This window comes from Peromyscus eremicus, chromosome 8a (assembly GCF_949786415.1).
Source record: "Peromyscus eremicus chromosome 8a, PerEre_H2_v1, whole genome shotgun sequence".
Taxonomy (NCBI): domain Eukaryota; kingdom Metazoa; phylum Chordata; class Mammalia; order Rodentia; family Cricetidae; genus Peromyscus; species Peromyscus eremicus.
Genome location: NC_081423.1, coordinates 96,549,395 through 96,573,345, shown reverse-complemented (window position 1 = coordinate 96,573,345; position 23,951 = coordinate 96,549,395).

Sequence of the window (23,951 nt, the reverse complement as noted above, 5' to 3'; positions counted from 1 at the left end):
CACTCCCATTATCCCCTCTTCAGGTCACCCACCTTCTTAAGAAAAAAATTCTTTTTTTTTTACATTTAATTTTTAATTTTATGTATATTTCGATTGCATGTCTATCTGTGTATCACATGTGTGCACTGTCCACGGAGGTCAGAAGAGGGCATCGGATCCCTGGAACTGGAATTGCAAGCAGCTGTGAACTGATACATAGGTGCTGGGAATCGAACCCAGGTGGTCTGGAAGAGCAGCCAGTGTTCTTAGGACTAGTGATGGGCTGGGGTTTTTTGTTTTTGTTTTTGTTTTTGTTTTTGTTTTTTTCTGAGACAAGGTTTCTCTGTGTAGCTTTGCGCCTTTCCTGGAAATCACTCTGTAGCCCAGGCTGGCCTTGAACTCACAGAGAGATCCGCCTGCCTCTGCCTCCCAAGTGCTGGGATTAAAGGCGTGTGCCACCACCGCCCGGCTCTGTTTTTATTTTTGAGACAGGGTCGGATCACACACCTTCTTCTTGATGGTAACAGGCCTGGCATAAATGAAGGTATTCTAAAGAGACATTTGTGTTGATCAGGCGGGGCAGAACATCTATAACCGCCTTGGATAACCGGAAGGGGCTCCTTTATTGCATCTTGAGACCCATTGCCCAAGCCAATAATTGAGCCTCCACTGGCCAGATTCTCCAGCCCAGTTCCCGCTAAGCATCATTTCTTCAGATATGTGAGAAGTGGCAGCTCTGGGAAGGCAGAATTCCCTTTCCGCCGGTCTCCTCCCAGCTCCCTCTCCTCCGGCACTAACGTCCTTAGCACATAGTTAGCCTTGGTTCTTATAATATAATAACGGCTTGGGGGGTAGGCTCCAGGAAACTTTGGCTATTGATTTTATTTTTATCCACTTTTATTTTATTTCAAGCTCTCTACAAATGTCTCCATTTTATTATGTTTGTATCCCCCCAATTTAATAATCTCCCAACAGAATGTAATTGCCTTGTACTTATTACTGTGGAGTGGCTTCCTCAGAGGAGGAAGAGCTCTTGGCCGTGAGTTTTATTTGGGACTCCACACCTCTTTCTCCCTCCCTCCTTTTGGATGAAGGAATTCTGGTAGAGTTCCTGCCTCCCGGTGATACAGGGCAGAAAAACTAATTGTACGAGAGTCTTTTTCAAGAACAGAACTGTGCTTCGGCAACTGAAAACCTCTCTGCTGGTAACCGCTTGGGAAGCTGGTGGGCATCGGTGAGATGCCTGGGGGCCAGACATATTCCGAGAGTCATGGCTGCCTAATCCTGACCCAGGGCATTCCCACAATTCTCTGCCGGACTTCGCCCCCCAGCCTCTCTCCTGGGCAGATGCCTTTCTGGGCTTTTGTGTCTCTCTGCTCCTCAAGAAACTGTCCTTTCAGTCAAACCTAGGGCCTCCTAACTTGCTGGTTGTTTCTGGTCTGTAGGCATTTCTCTGCTGTCCCCTCAGATAGTACAGTGTCCCTTCATAGCCCGTTCCAGCTCTCCTTGGGGCAGACCTTTAGCTTGGATACCCCTCCCTTGTCACCTCTGTATAGGCCTTGTGGCAGTGGTGTGGGTAAATTGGTTTTTAAAGACATGGACTCTCTATGTTGCACTGGAACTCACTGTGTAGACCAGGCTGGCCTTGAGCTCACAGAGATCTCCTGACTCTGCCTCCCGAGTGCTGGGATTGAAGGCGTGCACTACCACCACCCAGCCTTTTTTTTGGGGAAGGGGGACAGGTTGTCTTGTAGCACGGGATGGACAGAGGAGGACCTCCCTGAGTTTCTGAACTTCCTGCCACTACTTCCTGAGTGCTGGCACTACAGATGTGAGCTACCATGGATGATGCTAATGCTTGAACCAGAACTTCTGCATGCTAGGCAAGCACTCTACCAACTACATCCTTAGTCCCTGGCAGGGCTAAACTCTTCATATTTATACAGTTTGTTTGAGGGCAAGAACAGGGTAGAACTTTCTGTAGGCAGCTCTTGAATGTGATACTCATGTATACAGTAGGTACTTAATGCTGACTTTGGAGGAATCTCAAGCTGGTTGTGACACTTAAAAGCACTTACTATAGGAAAGGACAGAAAGAGAGAAGGATGAGGAAACAAGAAGTAAACAGGAAGATTCAGGTACTCTAAGCAGTGCCCAGCACACAGTAGGGTCACACAATGTGTTTTCAGTGACTAACTGGTGCCTCTGTTCCTTACTGCTGGACCAATCACATGGCGATGACGTGGGCAGGAGGAGGGGCTGCACTTCCCATTGGCAGCCATCCCAGGGAGACAGATGCTGGCCCACTTGAGTTGTGTGATTTACGAGAGTGTAGATGCATAGAAACAAACAGGAAGACAGATTTGTTCAAGGACCAAGGTCTTCTCCAGATCCCTAGGGGAACAAATAACAAAACACACCTCAGCACAGCGTGGTGCCCAGAGGGAGGACTTCTCAGGCTCCATGGCAGAGCCTCAGGTATCAGAATGTGACTTGGGACTCAGACAAGAAGGGGTTGGAGCCACTCTCTTGTGCAAGATCTGTGCCTGGAGCTTCCCCATGATTTTCAAACATGCATGCGATGGGAGCCGCTAATCCTGGATCCTGCAGGAGAGGAGGGCTCAGACTACTTGAGAGCTGGCTAGAGTGGGGTCCACTTTGCTTGCCAGGGCCACTCTGTGAAGCCTGGAAGGTGGACGAGAGTCCCAGGCTGGAAGCTGAGGCACCACGGAGAGCAGGAAGCACGGATAGAAGGGCCTGGAAGGAGCTCTTAGACAGGGCTGTTGGGGGCTGGAGCTGGGTGTGAGTCGGGTCTGGGGAATATTTTCTGGTCTTACACCCTTCTTGCTTTCATTTGCGTGCTGGTCTTGGAGCTGGCTCTCGAAGGGTCTGCTGCAGGGACGAGAGGTACCTCCATCCCCCTCCAGTGGGAACCTGAAGGTCCATCCATTTGGATTTCTCTCATAAGTGCTCAGAGGCACCAGAGTAGGGCAGAGACCTGGCACCCCACTCAGGTAGGCAGAGAGGTGGTGTCATATGCAGTGTGACCTGAAGGAGCTGAGTAGACTACCTAGCACCTGGCTGGGACAAGTGAAGGGCTCCCAGTGGGAAGGACAGAGAGGATGGTTAGCCTACAGTTGGGAGAACCTGGGGTTCCCTGGGAATATTGGGAAGTTCTGTGTGGTCAAAGCAGAACTGATTCTCCCGAGTTCCACGTATGCTAGAGTGTCCTGGCCTCCAGTCTCTAAAGCTGTGTGTGTGGTGGGGGAAGGAGATCCAAGGTCACCAGCTGTCCTGGCTCCCTCCCTGGCTGTCTGGGCTGTGGTGCAGTGTCCACTTGTCACCACACGGGGGTGCTGAGGCTGTGACTGGAGACTGACTGGCAAGGAAATTGCCTTCTGGCTGGAAACCCAAATCTCGGGCTTATAAATTGTGGATGCGATTGGTGTAGTATTTCATACCTAGAGGAGTGCTTTCTTAGTTCCTGTCACACTTAGTCTCCAGGAAGTCCCCAGGAGGCCCATGCCTTTGGCTGCCAGCATAGCCGGCCTTTAAACCTGTCCTGTGGGAGCTGTCCATAAACCTCCCAGATACTCAGCATGGGGAAAGTTTGGGGTTCTCCATGAATTTCGCTACCTGGAAGAGCAGATGGGGAACAGAAGGGAGAGAAGGACGGGGGAGGAGGGAGGGAATGTGCTTTTTGGGATCTAAGATGGGAAACCTAAACAGGGTGCTGAGTACTCCCCTTCCCATCCGTTACAGAGTCTTCAGGACTCATAGGTAGCCAAGGGAAGCAAGCAAGCACAACCAGCTGTTGAACCAAGTGCCAGAAAACATGCCTAGTCAGACAGCAGTGATGCCTCTTGAACTCAGCACTATTTTGATATTATTATTATTATTATTATTATTATTATTATTATTATTAGATAGAACCTCATGTAGTCCAGGCTGTCCTCAAACTTGCTATGTAGCAGAGGGTAACCTTGAAATTCTTGTCCTCTGGCCTCTATCTACCTCCTGAGTACTGGGATTACAGACAGATACCACCATACTGAGTTAATACAGTGCTGGGGATCAAACCCAGGGCTTCATGCATGCTAGGCAAGCATTTACCAACTGAGCCACGTCCTCAGCCTGGAACCCAGCATGACTGATGACCTTTTCCCGACCAGATCCTTGTCCGTGGGGCTGGGGGTGAGGCTGTTTGGAATGTTGGGGGATTTTAGTAGCATCCCTTGTTTGCGTCCAGTTGGTGTTGGATCTCCACATTCCTGACGAATAAAAATGCCTGTACACACTGCCAGATGTCCCTGTAGGGCTGAATCATGTATGGTTGGAAGTCTCCAGGGCTGGCAGGACAAAACCAAGGGAATATTTTTTATTTTCAAGAATACTCGAATCTGGACCACCCCCCTTTTGCTAGCGGGGCTGGAACCCAGAGCCTTGCATGTGTTCGGCAGAGACTCTGCTAGTGAGTTGCAGCTCCTTGGCCAGGTGATTTACTTCTGAGCCCAGACCACTACTATTGTTTTGTTTTGTATTTGAGTCAGGGTCTGGTTAAGTAGCCCTGACTCAACCTGGCACATGCCATGTACTTCAAGCCATTTTTCAGACTCCCAGCAGTCCTCCTGCCTCAGCATCTTAGGTGCTGGGATGACCACCATGCTTGACTTCAGGCCAGGTCCTTGCACTCTGCCGCCCTTTTTCATATAGCCCAGGAGATCAAAGTCTTCCTCCGGGAGATCACAGTGGCTGCACTGAGTTTGGCCTCCGCCCTGAGCCTGCATCCCAGCTGCTCTCAGCCCAGAGCGAGGCTAGAATAACTCCTCCATCAGGAAGTCTGTGTCTGTATGGGACAGGTAGATGCAGGGAGGAGAATATGTACCAGGTCCACTGTGAAGGTGCCAGAGAGAGAGAGCAAACATTCCCCCAAGCCAAGTTCATTTTCCTACCACCCCTTGTGGGTCAGGTCCTGTGTCATCACCTGCCTGCTGCTTAGCCCACATCTGTGTGTCTCTGCCTCTGTCCCCACTCCAGGGGAACCCAAGACTAGCAGTGAAGGCAGAGATGAACTAGGGCACCATCTGGGAGAATTGCTTCATACCCTATGGGCCAGAAGGGTGCCATGGGATGAATCATCCAGGCTGGGGATGGGTTAGACCTGGGAGGGTCGCTTTGTCCTGAGAATCCACTCAGCTTCTTCCTTCCAGAATGCACCAGCTGTCATGACTAGAAATTCCAGGGTACAAGCGCAAAGGAGCGATCAGTTTGGATGGCTTTTAATCCAGGTGGAAAGAGGACACGGCTCCTGGAGACAGGCAGTCCGGGTTCACGCTAGTGTTTGGCTAATGAGTCTCCAGAAATCTGTGCCTGTGGGTTCTTTCAAGGAGGGGTGTAAATACCTGCTCTGAGCCAGGCTACTGCAGCCACTTGTGGGTTAAGTGATAGACGGCCTTGGCCTTGCTTCTGAGCAGACTGGAGACCCAAGGGACACAGGCCTGTTCAGGCCAGCAGGTGGCGCTGTGGCTGCTCACAAGATGAGTGAGTCCTAGGCAGGTGCTACAGGAGGTAGACTACAGAGTGAGCACCCTCCTTTACCCGGCCTTTGGTGAGGCAGCAGGGACTCTGGGAAGCCCCAGGAGTCTCCTCCACAGGGGTGCAGAGTCGGCATTGACAGATGACGCTTCCTCAATTCCCCTGCCTCACTGCACAGGCTTCTTTCCCCCTTAAAGCTGCATCCCCAGCATCCAATCTCCTCCTGTAAAAAGGACAGATTGGACTGGTCTCCCAGCAGCAAGGAAAGTAATATTGGGGCCGAGGAGAATCCATCTTGAGCACAAGGGACAGGCACCCCTCCTATATATCAACATATGCCAGGGTGAGGGGACGTTGAAGAGGAAAGAGAAAGGGCACCATCCCTTCAGAGAGCAGGGCAGGGGCCAGCCTATCGGTGTGTATATATCTTGCATTATGCAGCGTGGGAGAGAAAATCAATAGAGCTGTCAGCAGTTAATGCATTCAGTCCTGCCACCATCCCCACCCCGGGATGCTCCAGACGGATGCTTCAAATTAAACAACAGGGAAGGGAGAGGGGCGCGAGAGGCCAGGAGACATACACCCTGACAGGCCCAGGAAAGCGGAGGCACAACCGAGGGGCCAGGGAAATTAAAGTCCATCAATCACAAGGTGTAGAGAGCGTCCCCTGGCATGAGTGACAGGAAGATGCTCAGTGCCAGCAGTAGTGTCCGATCAGTTGCAGGTTGCAGGTCCCTCTGCCTGGTGGGAGTCCCTGGGAGAGGCTGATGGCGGCTGGTCAGTGGCTCGTCATCCTCTGATTGGACCCTCAGGAGGAGGGGTGGTAGGGTAGTGCAGGTTTCCTGCCTTGCTGGGGTGTGTGCGTGTGCGTGCCAGGATGGAGAGGTGAGCAGGATCTGTGTGTGTGTGGTGGTGGTGGTGGGGCACGCGGCTCACTGATACCTGCTCCTGGAGAGCTATAGTTCCCCAAGGTTTAGGCTTATCCTTTGGCTCACACGAATGGGTTTCAGAGCACTCCTGCTCTGCTTGGTCACCCCATCCAGTTCCCCTCTCTGCCTCATCTATCTCAGCCCATGGGCCAGACCTGCTAGTTGTCTGCTCTTCCTTAACCCCAGAGACCCTCCACCAGTGAGCAGACCTCGGCTCTGCTTTGGGTTCTCCCTCAGATCTCTCACTAATTGCCACTATGGGGAGGCCGGGGGGGGGGGGGGGTCCGGCTTTTTACCGTGTTCTTATAGATCACAAGGAGAGTGGGACCTCAGCCCAGGTTACTCCTCAGGGAGGGAGCAGGGGAGGGAACACTCTCAGTTCTCTCTTACTCCCCTTTACCATCTCTTGCCAAAGAGTCACATTAACGGAACCCAAAGGATCATGGAGTGCTGGATAGAGCAGTGTGTTGCTGTCTCCAAGGCAGAGAAAACACCCTCCTCCCCAGGCTCAAGCTGGCTCTGTGAGGTCCTGTCCTTTATTTGAGCTCTTACCAACCCTTGCTCTCCCATCTCCCTCTCCCCCATCTTCTTCTTTCCTATCTCCCTGTTTCCTATCTCCCTCTTTCCCATCCATCTCCCTTTCCACCATCTCCCTCTTCCCCATCTCCCTTTCCCCCACGCTGTCCTCCCCCATCCCTCTCCCTCCCATCCCTCTCTCCCAGGCTGGGTCTTCCGTTCCTGGGGGACATCACAGACAGAAGAGAGCTCTGGCCGGCTCTCTGGCTCCTGGTGGGCACAGCACAGCCTGCTGCTTCCTGCACAGCTATACTCTCTTCTTCATCCAGAGAAAGACAGGCCTACTGTTGCTTCCTTGCGCAACAGTGCCCGAGACAGGTTCTACCAATTACCACTGGTGACCGAGTTTCCAAAAGCAATTACCAGAGCGCCGCAATGCCTCCAAGGTGTGGAGCTGAGAGAGAGAGAGAGAGCTGGGGTACCCAGCTGGAAACAGAGGCTCCAGGGTGTATGGGCAGCATAAATAGAGGCAGCGCAGACCCGCGCGCAGAGACCTGCCTCTGAGCATGTGTGCGGCCACAGGGATGCTGCAGGGAGAGCCCAGACTGGGAGGAAGGAGGCACAGTGGGACACAGCCCTGTAAGCCCAGGCCCTATAGTAGGTGGCGTCTCTCTTCCTGTGCCCGGGAATGCAAAAATAATCCTTGTGATGGGATGCGAGATAGGGGCATCTGTACCTGCTTGTGGGCCAGGGTGAAGCTCCCTGCCAGTGGTCTCCATGGTAAGCAGATGTCACTGCCACCTCCTCTAGAAAGAACATCAGCCCTGCCATGTTCCTAGGTCACAGAAATTGCAAAACCCTTGGAGGAGGAAGGAAAGAGGAAGGAATGACCCTGACCCATTCCCTAGAGTCCAGGCCTCCAAGTGAGGGCTATGTCTTTACCCCATCCTCCACTCTATCTTTGGAACCACTCAGAGGTTAGGTCTAGGTGGCTCCTATCCCTCCCTGTAGTCTGTGTTTTCAGGAGAGACTGAGCCTGGGGCTGAGGAGAGGCAAGGATAGAAGGCTGAGGAGGAGGAGGAAGTATGCTAGATGCCAGCCAGGCCAGTCTCTGTCCACTTCCTTCCTACATTCCTGCCCTGAGCCTCCCTCTCAGAAGTCTCTGACAGGCTGCCCTGCTACTAATGGATGAAGACTGCTGCAGGTGACTGGGGGGGGAGGTAGGGTTTGAAGAGGGGTTGGTCGGATATGCACGTCTGCCTGGAGTCACATCAGACCTGGGAGGAAGCTTGCTGGGACAGAAGGGAGGTGTTTACATGTGGTACTGCAGCGGGGTGTGTATAGACAAGTCAGAGTGGCTGCTGGCTGACTTCCTAGTCCCGGTGACATGAGGACTTTCTGCCCTGCTTCCTGTGGCCCTTGAGTGGCTGCTCCTTACCTCCCTTCCCACATAGTCTCACCTCTCCCTTTAGCTGTTCTGAATTGATAAAAGTATGATGATGATGATGATGATGATGATGATGATGATGATAATATTGGCTGACTCTGAAGGGCTGGAATGTTACAGGTCTGGAGTCCAGATTCATCTTGGGCCGTTTATTGCCCACCTCTGTGTATGACTTGATTGTGACTCCTCGGTTACAATTTCAGAATGTATGAACAGACCCCTCACTTTCACCAACCCAAAGGCCATGAACGTCATCAAATAGTGTCTGAGACTCAAGTAGAGACCGAAACTTACTTTATTTTACGTGTGTGTGTGTGTGTGTGTGTGTATGCCTGTGTCTGTGTGTGAGTGTATAACTGTGTCTGTGTATGTATGCCTGTCTCTCTCTGTGTGTCTATGACTGTGTCTGTGTGAATGTGTATGCCTGTGTCTATGTGAGTGTATGCCCCCACCCCATGTCTGCCTGTGTCTCTGTGTGTGAGTGCATGCACATGTGTGTGTGAATGTACATGACGACCCGAGAGCTGGAGTTACAGGCACTGTGGTCTGCCCAATGTGAGTGCTGGGATCTGAACTCAAGTCCTCATGATTGAGCAGCAAGCACCCTTAACTGTAACACGAACCTTAAAAGGTCTTATTAAATAAGGAAACTCGGGAGCTAGGTATTAGGGTGAATTCTGAAAGATTGAAAAAGCAGAACAAGCCGCAGCTAACCTCACCTCGCCAATTCCTCAGCTGATTCTGTTTCCTCAAACTGGAAGCCTCTGAGTCCTCATCCAAACTGAACTGCTGCTTAAAGCCTAAAAACTTAAAAGCCTCTAGTTCCTGGTCCTCACACCTCATATACCTTTCTACTTCCTGTCATCACTTCCTGGGATTAAAGGTGTGTATTACCATGCCTGGCTGTTTCCAGTGTGTCTTTAAACTCACAGAGATCTGGATGGATCTCTGCCTCCCAAGTGATAGGATTAAAGGTGTGTGTGCCACCATTTTCTGGCCTCTATGTCTATCTAGTGGTTGTTCTGTTCTCTGACCCCAGATAAACACTAGGGTGCACAATATATTGGGGGACACAATATCACCACACTTAACCATTGAGCCATCTCCCCATCTTGGTTCATGAATCTTTATAGAACATGATATGTGGGGTAACAAATCTGTGATCCCAGGCCATGGTTATTCATATTTGGTTCCAGAACAAACTAGCTCTTATTTTCTTTAAGAAGAGAGATACATGGTTTTGATTGACAAGAAGCTGAGGAGTCCTGGTTTGGCATAGAATCCTGTGTAGGAGTGTGGAAGGAGGCTTAACAGGCAGCTGGAGGCCCTCCAGACAGAAGGAAGAACCACGAGAAAGCACAAAGCCAGCATACAGAAGTGCAGCCCTGAGAGACAGAAGCCTGGAAATGCATGGCATGCTCAGGGCCTTCAGCTTCGGTGGGTGTTGGCAGCCGCTTGAGCACAGTGGATGGCCTTTCTGTATGCTGTGAATATGTGTTGCTACCATTGGTTAGTAAAGAAGCTGCTTTGGCCTATGGCAAGACAGGTTATAGCCAGGTAGGAAATCCAAGCAAAGATACAGGAAGAAGAAAGAGTCAGGAGGGATGCTGCCAGCTGCCAGGGGAGCAAGATGCCATAGAACACAGGTAAAGCCACCAGACACATGGCCATACATAGATTAATAGAAATGGGTTAATTTAAGATGTAATAGCTAGCTAGTAATAAGCCTGAGCCATAGACCAAAAAGTTTGCAATTAGTATTGAGCCTCTGAATGATTATTTTATAAGATGCTGGGTCGGGCAGGACAAAGAAAAGCTTCCTGTTACATTTGGCACCCAATGTGGGGTGTTGATCAGAAATGCTTCTGGTTACACTTGAGGTCTGCTGTGGTGGTTTCTACTTCTTCCACTTCCTTTTCTTCCTCCTCCTTTTGAAATAGGGTCTCATGTATTACAGGCTGGCCTGAAATGCTCCATGTAGCCGATGGTAATCTTGATCCTCCTGCCTCTACCTCTTAAGTATTGTGATTATAGATGTATGCCACTGTTGTGCCCATGTCATGAGACCCCCCAAGCAAGACCACCACAGAGCTGATATTTGATGCAAAACACACAGGGGTTTATTGATAACAAGCAAGCCTGGGCTGGTCTGTGTCCATCACTCAACACAGCGGGTGGAAGAGGACAGCCCTGAGCTCTCAGAGTGAGGGGTTTTTAAAGGGAAAAACCACAGGCAGGGTGGTACAAGTCCCAGGCTCTGTCCTTGAGCTGCCAGGGGGGCTGGCTGGCCTCGAACATTCACATTGACCCATGCATGTAGCTCTAAGTTGGTGAGGGGTCCCAGACAGTAAACAACTGGCTGAACCTTGAGCAGTCAGAGTATGTGCAGAAAGGGAGCTACCGCAAGAACTATGTCTTTTGTTCACAGCCCTCCCAGGAATAGCTTGCTCAAGTCTCAGGAAACTGAAATTGAGGACTGATCTCTGAGAGGAGACTGGGCAGCCTGTTATGGCATCCGCTTGGTCCTTTCACCACTAAGCCAGGTTTATGCAGTGCTGGGGATCGAACCCTGGGCTTCATGCAAGGTAGGCAATTGCTATACCATCTGAGCTACATTCCCAGTCCTGAGTCCAGCTCTTGAAGCCTTTACCTGTAACACTAGAGAATCCCTGTGGCATAAATACTCAGTGTTGAGAAGCTCTCAGGAGCTGTTGGGAGCCGCAGTGAGGTTAGGCCTATGCAGGAGAGGTGGGAGAAGAGGATGGAGAGGCTGAGAAGGCCCTGGAACGCCACATTCAGGATTGAGCTTTAATAACGTAACAAAAGTCTGGGCTCTGAGTGGATGACTTTGGGGATCTGCGTGAGTCAGCAGCTCTGTTGTTTGTTGCCTGGCTGTACCCTGCCCGCCCTTGGTCCTGTGAAGAACTGGGAGACTGTTTGGACCTGGCAGGAGACACGGAGCCCGGTGCTCAGAATGCAGGATGCATTATTTTTTAATAAAGAAGGCAGAAAAATAAAGAAGGCAAAGACGCATTCCGTTCACCCCCAGCCAGCTGCACCTCAGGGCCATCCCTCATCTTAATGAGCCCATCCAAATCTCGTTTGCTAATGAGGAATTTAATGGTCGCAGACTGACAAGCGAGACTGAGAGGGGAAACAGGAAGGTCGTTACAAAAATGAAATGTGTAGCTGAGTGCCATGCCACCGCCATCCTGCCTGCCCACCCCTGAGTGTGAGCCCAGAGTGGGTGATGTGCTACAGAGGGGTCAGCACCACGGACAGGGCAAAGCCTAGCTCTTCCTATTCCTGCCCTCTCAGAGTCCTTTCCTCTTCATTTGTTCCTGAAGTTTGTTTTTCCTTGACTCAGGTGGGACGCGCGCGCGCGCGCGCACACACACACACACGCGCGCACACACACACACGCACACGCACACGCACACGCACAGCCCCAGGAAGGACAGGGCCCACTGCCGGCAGGGTGACCTTTGTGCATGCTCACAGCACCTGGGCAGTGTGTTGTTACATTTCTTTGGGACCTTCCAGCTGGTCTGGGGGTGACTTGCTTGCAGCGTCCGTGTCTTTCTTGACAAATTTTGAATTTTCACTATAAGCTCAGATTCGTGCAAGACACAGAAGAGAATTTCCAAGGGACGAATGAATGAGTGAAGTAGGGGATAAGTAAGTGGAGAATGAGAGGGAGAAGACAGGGTCTCATGTGTCTCAGGCTGGTCTTGGTGTAGCTGAGGATGACCTTGAACTCCTGATACTCCTGCCTCCACCTTCCAGGAGCAGGGACTACAGGCATGTGTCACTACATGGTTTCTCCATGTAGTTTTGGTGCCTGTCCTGGATCTCGCTCTGTAGACCAGGCTGGCCTCCACCTCACAGAGATCTGCCAGGCTCTGCCTCCCGAGTGCTGGGATTAAAGGTGTGCACCACCAATGCCCAGTGTGCCACTAGTTTATACGGTGCTGGGAATCAGACCCGGAGCTTTGAATACACTCCGAAAACATTTTGCCAACTAAGCTGCCTCTTTAGCCCCAAATACTGGGTTTGAAGAAGCAATCAAAAGCTAAGGAGTGATGTCCAAACTATTGAAAGAGAAATCGAGTGTTCAGATCCAAAGAAATACCCTGTGATGGTTAGTGTTATCAACTTGACAGAATCTAGAATCCCGTAGAAGGCAAGCCCCCAGGCATACCTGTGAGAGACTTTCTAGATTATTGTTAGCTCTGAGGATGTATGTGAGGAATTACCTAGATTTCAGCTGATGTGAAAAGACATCTCAGTTGTGGGTGAGACCATCCCCTGGGCAGGGATTCTGAACTGTATAAAATAGAGAGTCCACACCAAATGATATGCCAACATGGATGAGGTAAATGTCACAAGGTCACCGCTAGATGAGGAACGAAGGCAATCAGTGTCTGCCAAGAGAGGGAGAATCCGTTTTCTCAGGGACAAGTGCCCAGGTAGGCTATCTAATCCCAGGTGGACAGCCCTAAACATGCATACACGGGGACACAAATTGGACTCTGTAGGATCTGTGTGTGTGTGTGTGTGTGTGTGTGTGTGTGTGTGTGAGAGAGAGAGAGAGAGAGAGAGAGAGAGAGAGAGAGAGAGAGAATACTAATTACAAAAGAAGATAATCCTAAATTCTAGTGGAGGTAGGGGAGAAGTTAAAGGAGTGGAAATTATATATATATAATTATATATATATATAGTACTTATGTATGAAAAATTTAAAGTGAGCTGAGGACAAGTGTCCATTTGTCGCCCAGCTTCTTCCTCCTCTGAGTATCTGACACAGGGTCTCTCTATGTAGGCCTGGCTGTTCTGGAACTTACTTATTATATAGACTCAGAGCTCTGCCTGAGGCTGGGGGTAAAGGTGTGTGCTCCTTCTCCCCGGTGCTCTCTGCTGCCTGACTGTGTGTGACCAGCTCCCTCAAGCTCCTCCTGCTGTGACTGCCATGCTATGGGGGACTGTGACATGAAATGTGGGCTAGAATAAACCGTGTCTCCCCTTAAGCTGCTTTTGCCAGGGTATTTTATCACAGTGATAGGAAAATAACCTCCCATCCCTGAGGTTGTGCACATAAGATAGAGAGGGACGTTAGAACAGAGGTTTCTAGAAATTTTTGTGTGCTGCATGAGGTCATTTTTCCATTGTAGAACACTATCCAGAGTAAAGCTACATAGTCCAGCATTCTTTGTGCTTGTTTATGGCTGTGTGAATTACTCACTGCCATTGGGGTGTGAGGAGAAGTGGGGTACAGGGAAGGGGCATGGTTTTTCCTTCCTTCCCTCCATCCTGTTGGCTGAAGTCTGTGGAGGTGATGGCTGGTGCTGCTGCAGCCGTCTTTAGACTCAGAAGTCAGGCAACACCATGGAAGGAGGAGTTTGTCTGGTGAGGACAATGGGTTGAGGAGCTTGTTTACATCCTTCCTTGTGCCCAGTGTCTTGGAAAGAAGGAGGGTGGCCTGAGAAGGCTCTGGGTCAGGGAAGCCAGGACCCTGGCTGGGGCTTGGGGTATGGTAAAGGTGACAGGAAACAGCCTTCATTGCAGGAAAGAGCACAGGACAGGAGCCAAGATGTTCCATCTTGTCCTCTGCTGTGAATATGTGTTGCTCTGATTGGTTGATAAATAAAGCTGCTTTGGCCTATGGCAAGGCAGGTGGGAAATCCAAGCAGATATAGAGAGAGAAGAAAGGAGAGGAGGGAGAGATGCCAGCCTGCTGCCCAAGGAGCAACATGCCAGCAGACTGGTAAAGCCACAGAACACGTGGCAAAACATAGATTAATAGAAACGGGCTAATTTAAGATATAAGAGCTAGCTAGCAAGAGGCCTGCCATAGTCCATATAGTTTGTAAATAATATATAGCCTCTGTGTGTTTACTTGGGACCAAGCGGCTGCAGGATGCGGGAGAGATTTGTTCCAGACCATGGGTTGGGTGAGACACAGGAAATCTTATGGCTACAGTCCTCAGTGGTTTACTTGTTTTCTCCCATGTTGGAAGGTTCCAGATCAGAGAAGGCTGGCTGTGTGTAGGTTTACTTACTGGGGCCTGTCCACGAGCCTGTGGGTATGAGGGTGGTTTAGCAAAAGTCATCTTCTCATGGCTCAGCTCTAGGAATCTGGGAACCCGAGCTTGGGAAGGGCTCTGAGGGAGGATGTGGATCGCAGTATCTGCCCCTTGGCATCATGTCTTCCTCTGAGTGTGGATGGGACATTGCTGTGTTTGAATGTCCCCTCCAAAACTCATTTTGAGATTTCACTGCTAAGTAACCAGGCATGGCAGTACACACCTATGATCCCAGCAAGTGGGAGGCTGAGGCAAGAGAATCATGAGGTCAAGACCAGCCTGGGGTATATAACACCCAGTTTTAAAAAACAACAAAAGAGGCTGGAGAGATGGCTCAGTAGTTAAGAGCACTAGCTGCTCTTACATAGGACCCAGGTTTGGTTCTTAGCATTCACATGGCAGCTCACAATCCTCTGTAGCTGTAGTTCCAGGAGAATCTGACACTCTCTTTTGGCCTCTGTGGGTATTGCTCCCATGTGGTTCAAAAACATAGATTCAGGCAAACCATTCATACACATAAGATAAAAATAAATAAATCTAGCAAGAAACACAAAAGCTCAGAGGTAGGAAAGCTTGTTTACTATGCACAAGGCTTTGTGCCTGATCCCCAGCAACCTCTTTCTGTTTTTCTAACACACACACACACACACACACACACACACACACACACACACACACCCCAGAGTGGTGACGTTAAGAAGTAAGACATCTAAGAGGTGATTTGGTCACATGGACTTGGCACTCTTAATGGATTAATACCGCTCATGGTGTAATCAGGATGGTTCCAGAACCAATCCCCTTCACCTCCACTCGCTCTTCTGCTGGGTTAGGATGTAGTGTGAAGGCTCTCTCCGGAGTCTGTGCCATGTTCTTAGATTTTCCAGCCTCTAGAGCTATGAATTAAATAACCTTCTATTGTTTATAATTTACCCAGTTGGTGACATTCTATTACAGCAACAGAAAACATGGTTCCCGAGTCTAGTAAATAAAATACAGCAAAGAAAAAGGGATTTGTGCAAATGTCATTTAGAATCCTAAACAGTGAACTTCAAGTGAGTCAGAAGGGATGCTATCCTGGGTGGGCCAGGCCCAATCAGGTGAGGTTGGGTGCCAGTTGTCGCTGTATGTCATGACCCGGGTGTGTGGGTTCACGCAGCTCCACGGAAAGAAGACTCAGAGGCATCTTAAGAATGAATTTAGCCTTTCATGGCTGCAGGGGGGTCCAGCCTCGAAGGACTGAAGCACCTTCCCTTCACCTCGGGCATTTTTATTTTCTCTCTGTTTACAGTTTAACCAGTTAATTTCCATATGCTCAAACCTGGAAGGAGCTCCCAACAATACAATGCCAAGTGCAAGTTCCTTGATTTCTCAGGTACCACGGTTTTCTGGGTTTCCTGAATCACGTTTTGCGTAGGCCTTTGTAACCTTGGGAGACTCTCAGACAAGATTCACACAGGGCAATAAGAGAAACAAAAGGTGTCTGCTAAACAAAAGATGGATTAGGGCTAGGTGCTACTCTCTGGAGCTAGGTCAGGTGCAGCTCTGCAGGGATGCAGCCACACTGTGAGCCAGGCCCAATCAGGTGAGGTCTTTCAAAGAACTTGGAAATCAGAGAGTCTGGTAATGGAGCCGCCTCTAGCTCCACAGCTGCAAAATGATGAGTTTGCCAACCTGAAGGAGTGTCCTTGAGCCTGAGGCAAGACCCAGCCACCGGCTGACACACTGAGCTCAAACACCCTAGGACAGAGATACTGCTCCACTCTCAACAGCCCTCAGATCTGGGAGAAACCTTGAGCTAATAAATGTGGGTCATTTTAAGTTGCTAAGTGAATGGTAATTGGTTATGTAGCAATAAATATTTCCTACAGAAGGTCAGACCTGTGTGTGGACTTCCTTGCTGTAGGCCAGCCCCACTGCCCACCCCTCTCAGGCTGGGATCTTGTGGTGGTGATGAGCCAAGGAGAAAGAAAATTAAAATCCAAGATGGAGCGATTCCAGACTGTAATCTCAGCAAGCAGTGGCACTTAGATTTCCCATTATTGATCCCCTTGGTGAATATGCTCCAATCTCGTAATTACAGGGGACTTTTTCAATTTGGGCTGAATTGTTTCCCCTCCCCCACCTTTTATTTCTTTAAACTTCAGCTAGCATAGATCCTATACATCTGCGGAGTCTAAGTAAACAGTGCTAATCATTTTAATTGAAAACCGATCTCAGTGGCGGGGAGGCAGTCCCTCTTATCTCACTAGAACAGGGGGACTGTTCTCTGAGGTTTGCTGAACAGATCCCCTCCACCTGCAGCATTTCAGGTTCTTTGATGCTGGACCACTGACACCTGACCTGTGCTGAGCTAGGTCAGGATGGTCTTTGGAGATGCCGGCTCCATCTAGGCCAGCGAGGCCCTGAGAGCCACATCCTTCAGTTACCCTTTTAATGAGTCAGAACAGTTGTAGGACTTGAACCAGTTGCTGAGTGGTGGATAATTTTGTGCCCGACTCCCCAGCCTGGAAGACATTCTGATTGATGCAACTTGGGAGGAGTTTTCCTGTGGGTAGAGACCCAGGAGCAGTGCTCAGCATGCTACAAGACACAGAACAGGGCTGGTGAGATGGTAAAGGCACCTGCCATCAAGCTGATAACCAAGCTTCATCCCCAGACTCACATGGTGGAAGGCAAGAAGTGACTCCTGAAATCGTCTTCTGTATACATGTGCCATACATAGCACACTGTACACACACACACACACACACACACACACACACACACACACACCCCTTTAAAATATAATAAAAACACAACCAACTATAAACAAAAAACAGAAACAGAAAATAATGTGGAAGGCTCAGAAACTCCAAGCTGACCTAAGTACTTTATATATTACTATTGTTGCTTTTGAAACAGGTCTCACTACGTAGCTGAGGCTGGCCTTGAACTCTGTAATCTAGTCTTCAGCACTCTCACACTGTGAGGTCTCTACCATCCGAACTGACCTGTAGCTCTCCCATCTTCCTCAGATTCCTGCAGGAACTGCCCTTGGCCTCCTCCAGCTGCATCAGCTTCCCAGGCTGGCTTCCCTGTCCAGAGCTGCTCCCTACCTGTCAGCCCGGAGCACGTTCAAGAGAGATTGTTTCACAGAAGTAATGACTGCTGCGGGCGTAGGGGAGACATTTACCTCTCGCCAAAGAGCATTTCCCCAGCATGCCCATTAAACTCCAGCATTTAACCAGGAACTACAAATCTCAGCCCTGGGGAGACCCCAGCACTTTGTAAGCTGGGAATGAAGGGAGCCACAGGCTCCCTTCTTGCATTACTCTCTCTCTAGTTTCTAGCAGGGAAAGGTGGCTTTGCAGATGGTTGTTTCTGGCCAGTGACAAGTCCAATGATGTTTGGCTTTAGGAAATCTGATGGTTGGTTTGGAAATCTGATTGTCTGTGGCTTGCATCCAGTCCCCACCCACCCTTCCATCCATCACCAGCTTTGGTAGTTTGAATGAAAGTGACTCCCATAGGCTTACATATTTGAATACTCGGTCTTCAATTGGTAGAACTGTTTGAGAAGGATTAGGAGGTGTGGCTTTTTGGAGGGAATGTGTCACTGGGGGTAGGCTTTGAGGTTTCAAAAGCCCTTGCCGCTTCCACTTAGTTCTGTCTGCCTTCTACTTGTAGATCATCAAGCTGTGCACTCTCAGCTGTTCCTGCTACCATGTTTTACTCCACCATCATGGACTCTACCCTCTGAGACCATAAGCCCAATTAAACACTTTCTTTTATAAGCTGCCTTGGTCTTGGTGTTTTGCCACAGTAATAGAAAAGTAATAATTAAGACACCTGTCCACTATCTATGCATACACTATCTATCCATCCATCCACTACCCACCCATTCATCTGTTGTCTGCCTACCCACCCATGCATCCTTCAATCCTTCCATTTATCCACTCACCCATCCACACATCTATTCTTCTATTCATCTGCCAACCTAGTCTTCCATTTACCTATTCATCCCTTGCCTACCATCCATTCATGCACCCATCTATTACCTGCTTACTCACTCATCTATCCTTTTATATAACCCATCTATCAATATATCCTTCCATTTTATCCACCTATCACACACCCACTGATCCATCACCTACTTACCCACTCATCCACCTGCTCATCACCCATCCACTACCTATCTTGTCATCCATCCTACCTATCCATATCAAACTATTCATGCATCCCTCCACCCATCCATCTTTTATCCACCTATCATAGCAATCTACCCATCAATCTACCTACCCATCTTTCTGTTCATCTATCCACTTACCCACCCATCTATCTACCTATGCACACACCCTCCCACCCATCCACCATCCCAAAATCATCCATCCATCCATCCATCTTTCCATCTATCTACTCACCTACCTCCTCACTTGCTTATCTACACACCCATCAATGTATCCACTTATCCATTTACTTTTTTGTCCATCCACCCTACCCCATCCCATATATAGTATTGACTAGGCTGGATGACTAGTAGACAGTTTGCTGGATGCTAACAAGCCTGACCCATTTACATTCCTATCTGAGGGCCCACAAGAATTCCCTCTTCTTGTGTAGTGCTTTGCATGGCTCCGAAAACATGACTGTGGCTGTAGAAATCCAGGGGCAATATCAAACCGAAGCCGCCGTGTAGATGAGAAGAAAGGAATGAGGGTGTGTGGACTAGTGAGGGTGCTCAGAAGGGGCAGCCCAGCTCACGCCAGAGAAAGTGCACTGGTGTCTAAGGAGGGTGAGCCAACTGAGGGCAATGGAAGACATGTAGGCCTTCATGAGTGGACCCATCGGTCTGCCCTCCTCACTGTTGGTAAGTTCTCTCTCTCTCTCTCTCTCTCTCTCTCTCTCTCTCTCTCTCTCACACACACACACACACACACACACACACACACACACACTCACACTCACACACACACAGAATCTCATGTAGCCTGGGGATGGTTTGTACCTTCGGATCCTCCCATTTCTATTTTCTGAGTCCTGAGATTATGCTCAGCTTGATGTGGTGCTGGGGGTTGAACCCAGGGCTTCAGGCATGCTGGGTGAGTTCTCCAGCTGAGCTGCAACCCCAGCCCTCTGCTTACTTTCTTGTCCCATCCTTTCATTTTCCATAGACCTGCCACTGAGGCTGAGGGTTGTTGGCAGTGACCATACATTCTGCTGGTCTAGCACAGCGCTGTGGTTTATGCTTGGTGCTTTGCCTGAGAGTTCATGCGTTCCTCTTCCACTCGGAAAGCTGCCCTGGTCCGAATCCTAAGCTGCACAGTGACCCACTGATCTGGACATTTCTTTCTTTCTTTCTTTCTTTCTTTCTTTCTTTCTTTCTTTCTTTCTTTCTTTTTTCCCTTTGAGGTTTTTATTTTATTTTATTTTATTTTATTTTATTTATTTATTTATTTTTTTTTGAGACGAGATTTCTCTGGGTAACTCTGGGTGCCCTGGAGTTCACTGTAGACCAGGATGGCCTCAAACTCAGAGAGTCGCCTGCCTCTGCCTCCCAAGTGCTGGGATTAAAGGAGTGCACCACTAGTGGCCGGCAGATCTGGACATTTCCATTACTTGGAAGAGTCTTTGCCTAAAGGAGGCTGCAGTGAGGGAGAGAGGGAGAGAAGTGAAACACTGACCATGTGATTGGAAGACTCCAGTGGGCTCCGAATTCAGATACAATGTCAGAGAGCTTCCTGGAGGAGGTGATTGGGGCAGAGATTCAGAATAGGGCGATTAGTCAGTCAACAGAGTCAAGGAGAGATCCTAAGGACACCAGGGGACAGCATGGACCCTTGGTGTGGCTAGGGAGGGTGAGGCTGCAGAGTCTGGGGCTGAGACAGGATTGTGGACCACACTCAGGGGCTGTGCTCTACTCTAGAGGTGACAGAGATGTGGATACAGATGTCTCAGGCTGCTCGGTGTGGTCCAGAGCTGATGCCAGTCTGAGTATTGCTCACCATCTGCTGACTAAGCAGAGGGGGGAAGCATTCAGCGATTCACATAACTTCACAAAGTAATTCTGTGTCTGTTCATTTAATAAGGATAAAAAGCGGGCTGTGCTGTGTATGTTCTTGAGACAGTGGCTCGTGATGGAGCCCAGGCTGGCTTTTGAACTAACAATTTTCCTGTCTCAGCCTCCTACGTGCTGGGATTGCAGGTGTAAGTCACCATGTGTGGCTTAAATTTCATTTTTCTGTAGCAATTACTCTTATGAAAGTTTTCACAGTATAGTTTGGGGAAATATGTTTCTGAAAAAATTGAATGTAGAATTCCCTCCCACAACCTGCCGCCACTCAGCTGGGCTACATAGGCCCTTGTCTCAAATTAAAGGGTGGGAGATTAGAGATGGCTCAGCAGTTAAGAGCACTGGCTGCTCTTCCAGGGGGTCAGGGTTCAATTCTCAACACCCACATGGCAGCTCACAACAATCTGTAACTCCAGTTCCAGGGGATCTGATGCTCTCTTTTGGCCTCTTTGGGTACTGTGTGCATGTGATGCACAGACATACATGCAAGGTGAAAAACCCATACACCTAAAATAAAAATTAATAAACTTTAAAAGTATTTAAAATGAGTGGAAATAAGGCCAGGCGTAATGGTACATGTCTTGTAATCTTAGCACCTGGGAGACTGGATGAGAGAGCAAGATCCTATCTCAAAACAAACAAAAAAACAACAAACAAAAACAACAAACAAAATAAAAAAACATGGCAGTATAACCAAACCCAAACCCAACCAAACCTAACCAAAAAGCAGACACAATCTAAAAGGTACACAAAATGAGAAATGACTGAATGTGATATAATCACAGATGGAATATTATTTAGCCACAAGAAAGAATGGAGTTCCAGTTCTTGCTGCAATGCACAGGAAGCTTGAAAGGCAGTAGAAGACACCATCTATTGTTTGACCCCATTTACAGGACAGACCCAGGATGGGCAAACTCGTGGCAACGGAAAGTGGGTCACGGTTGCCCAGGGGACGTGTGGAGTGCATTTCTGAGTTGATGAGATGTTTTGAAATTAACGGCGACGGTTCCCAACCTTACAAGTATGCAGTAGTTCACAGGGCTGCACATCTTAAGATGGTTGGTGCGTTTGCCAAGTGCCGTGGCATACACGTATGGAGTCTTGGCCCTAGGGAAGTAGAGGTAGGGTTGTGAGTTCAAAGTCAGCCTGGGCTCCATAGTGAGACCTCATCTCAGGAGAAGAGAAAAGAAAGAAAGAAAAGAGGGGAACACTTCATGGCATATGAAATTTATGTGTCTGTATGAAATTTGTGTGGTGTTGGGGATGAAATTTAGGGCTATACACGAGCTAGACAAGCCACTGAGCAACATCCCTAGCCTGAATTTTGTCTTTTTTTTTTTTAATACTGTCATATAGCCCAGGCTGGACTCAAACTATACATGTAGCCAAGAATGACCTTGAACCCCAATCTTCTTGTCTTTATCTCTGGTGTGCTGGGATTACTGGAACCTGGTTTATAAAGTTCTGGGAATAGAATCCAGCTCTTGTGCATGCCAGGAAAGCATGTTACCAGCTCTGCTACATTCCCAGCCCCTGAATTACATGTCATCAACAACAATTCAGTTGAGGATATAGCTTAGTGGAAAAGCATTCGCCTAGCATGCACAAAGCCCTAGGTTCGATCCACAGCACTGTAAAAAGTATTGATCTGCCGTGTATCAGAAGTGAAGACTCTACTATCTGCTACCCGAGGAAACTAAAGACATACGGATACAGGCCACCTTTCATGTGAGGATGCTGCCCCAGGCAAGCGGGGGTGGGGGGTTGGGTGGAGTGAGGGGGTGGGGGGGATGGGGTGGGGGGTGGGGAGGCTAGCTTACCCTGGTGCTGGGCTGAGTGGCAGGATGCCTGGGTCCAGGCCTACTCCCAGCCACACCATTGCACAGGGATGTTCAAAAGCCTCTGTTTTGCTCTTGGGGGTGGGTAGAGTTGGGGGGGTGGAGTCTGGCTCCGGATGAGCTTATGAGAAATGATGGCTCTGCAAGTCTGCCCCTCCAACTCCAAGCAAAGGCATCTATGATAGGGTGGGAGTGCACCTTCTATCCTTCTGCTCCCGAGACCCCAGGGCATCTGCCCATCCCAAGTGTGCCAGCCAGCTGGCAGGGTGGGAGGGTGCTGTACCACCAGCCTCTGTCAGTAGGAGAGGACATCAGGGGACCGTTTCCTGGCCTTCCAGAGGCCACGTTATTGTCCTATAGGAACCCAGAGAGACCTGCAACCTCAAGAAGGACTGACAGCCCCAACATCCCGGGCTGCCTGCCTCTGACTGGCATCAGGGTAGATGGTGTACAGCCGTCCCAACTGTTGTCTCTGGAATGTAGCAGGTACATACTCTGCTTGGCTGTCACCTGGGAGCTTGACAAATGCAGCCACCACAATCCAAGAGCTTTCTGGTGGACATGCATGTAGTTTCTCAAATCCAGCCAGGGACAGTGAGTCTTCTGGAGATGCCACATGGCACCTTCCTTGTGGTGTGACTTCCAGAGGTAGGGTAGGGCTCTTTGCCTCCCACAGGCTCTGAGAGCCCCCCCCCCACACACACACAAAAGATTTCTGAGTGTGGCAGGGATCCCGGAGGATGACAGTGATTGGCTGCTCACCTTGTTGCCATAACAACTGGGTTAGCTACCTTTCTTAGTGCTGTCACAAGACACCCGGGAGGAACAGCTTAAGGGAGGGAAGGTTTATGATGGCTCAGGGTTTCAGGGGGATTGCAGTCCATCATGGCCAGAAAGGCACGGCAGAGCAGCTGCTCACATTCTGTTGGATGAGAAACCAGAGCAGGATGGGGATGAACAGTGGGTAAAACCTTCAGGTAAGAGCCAGGCGGTGGTGGTGCACGCCTTTAATCCCAGCACTCAGGAGGCAGAGGCAGGTGGATCTCTGAGTTCGAGGCCAGCCTGTTCTACAGAACGAGTTCCAGGACAGCCAGGGCTGTTACACAGAGAAACCCTGTCCTGAAAAAATAGAAACAAATAAACAAAAATTTCCTCCAGGTAAAAACTGCAGGATCTCTCCTACGAGTGAGGCCCCACTTCTTAAACTGGAGCTGCTGGAGTCAGCAGGGAGAAGGCAGGATGGTCAGCTGACCTGGGTCTTCAGGTCTTACTGGTTGGCTACTGTGTAGATAAATAAAAGGGCCACATGGGAGAACTGGAGGCCTTCATACACTGTCTCCTGACATTCCCAACCTTGGTGCTTGGCTCCTAGGCCTGGGGTAATGGGTAGGGCCCCAGATTCTGATCCCAGTGTGGGGAAAAGAAAGCCAGCCAGCTCTTTCCAGGGTGGCAGGGAAACATGAGGCGTGTCGAGGTCCTGAGAAGCATGGCAGCCTCTGGGCAGGAAGAGCAAGTCCTTGATGGAAGTTTCTAGAAGAGAGTGCATTTTGGAGAGAGTCTGGGAGGAAAGAGA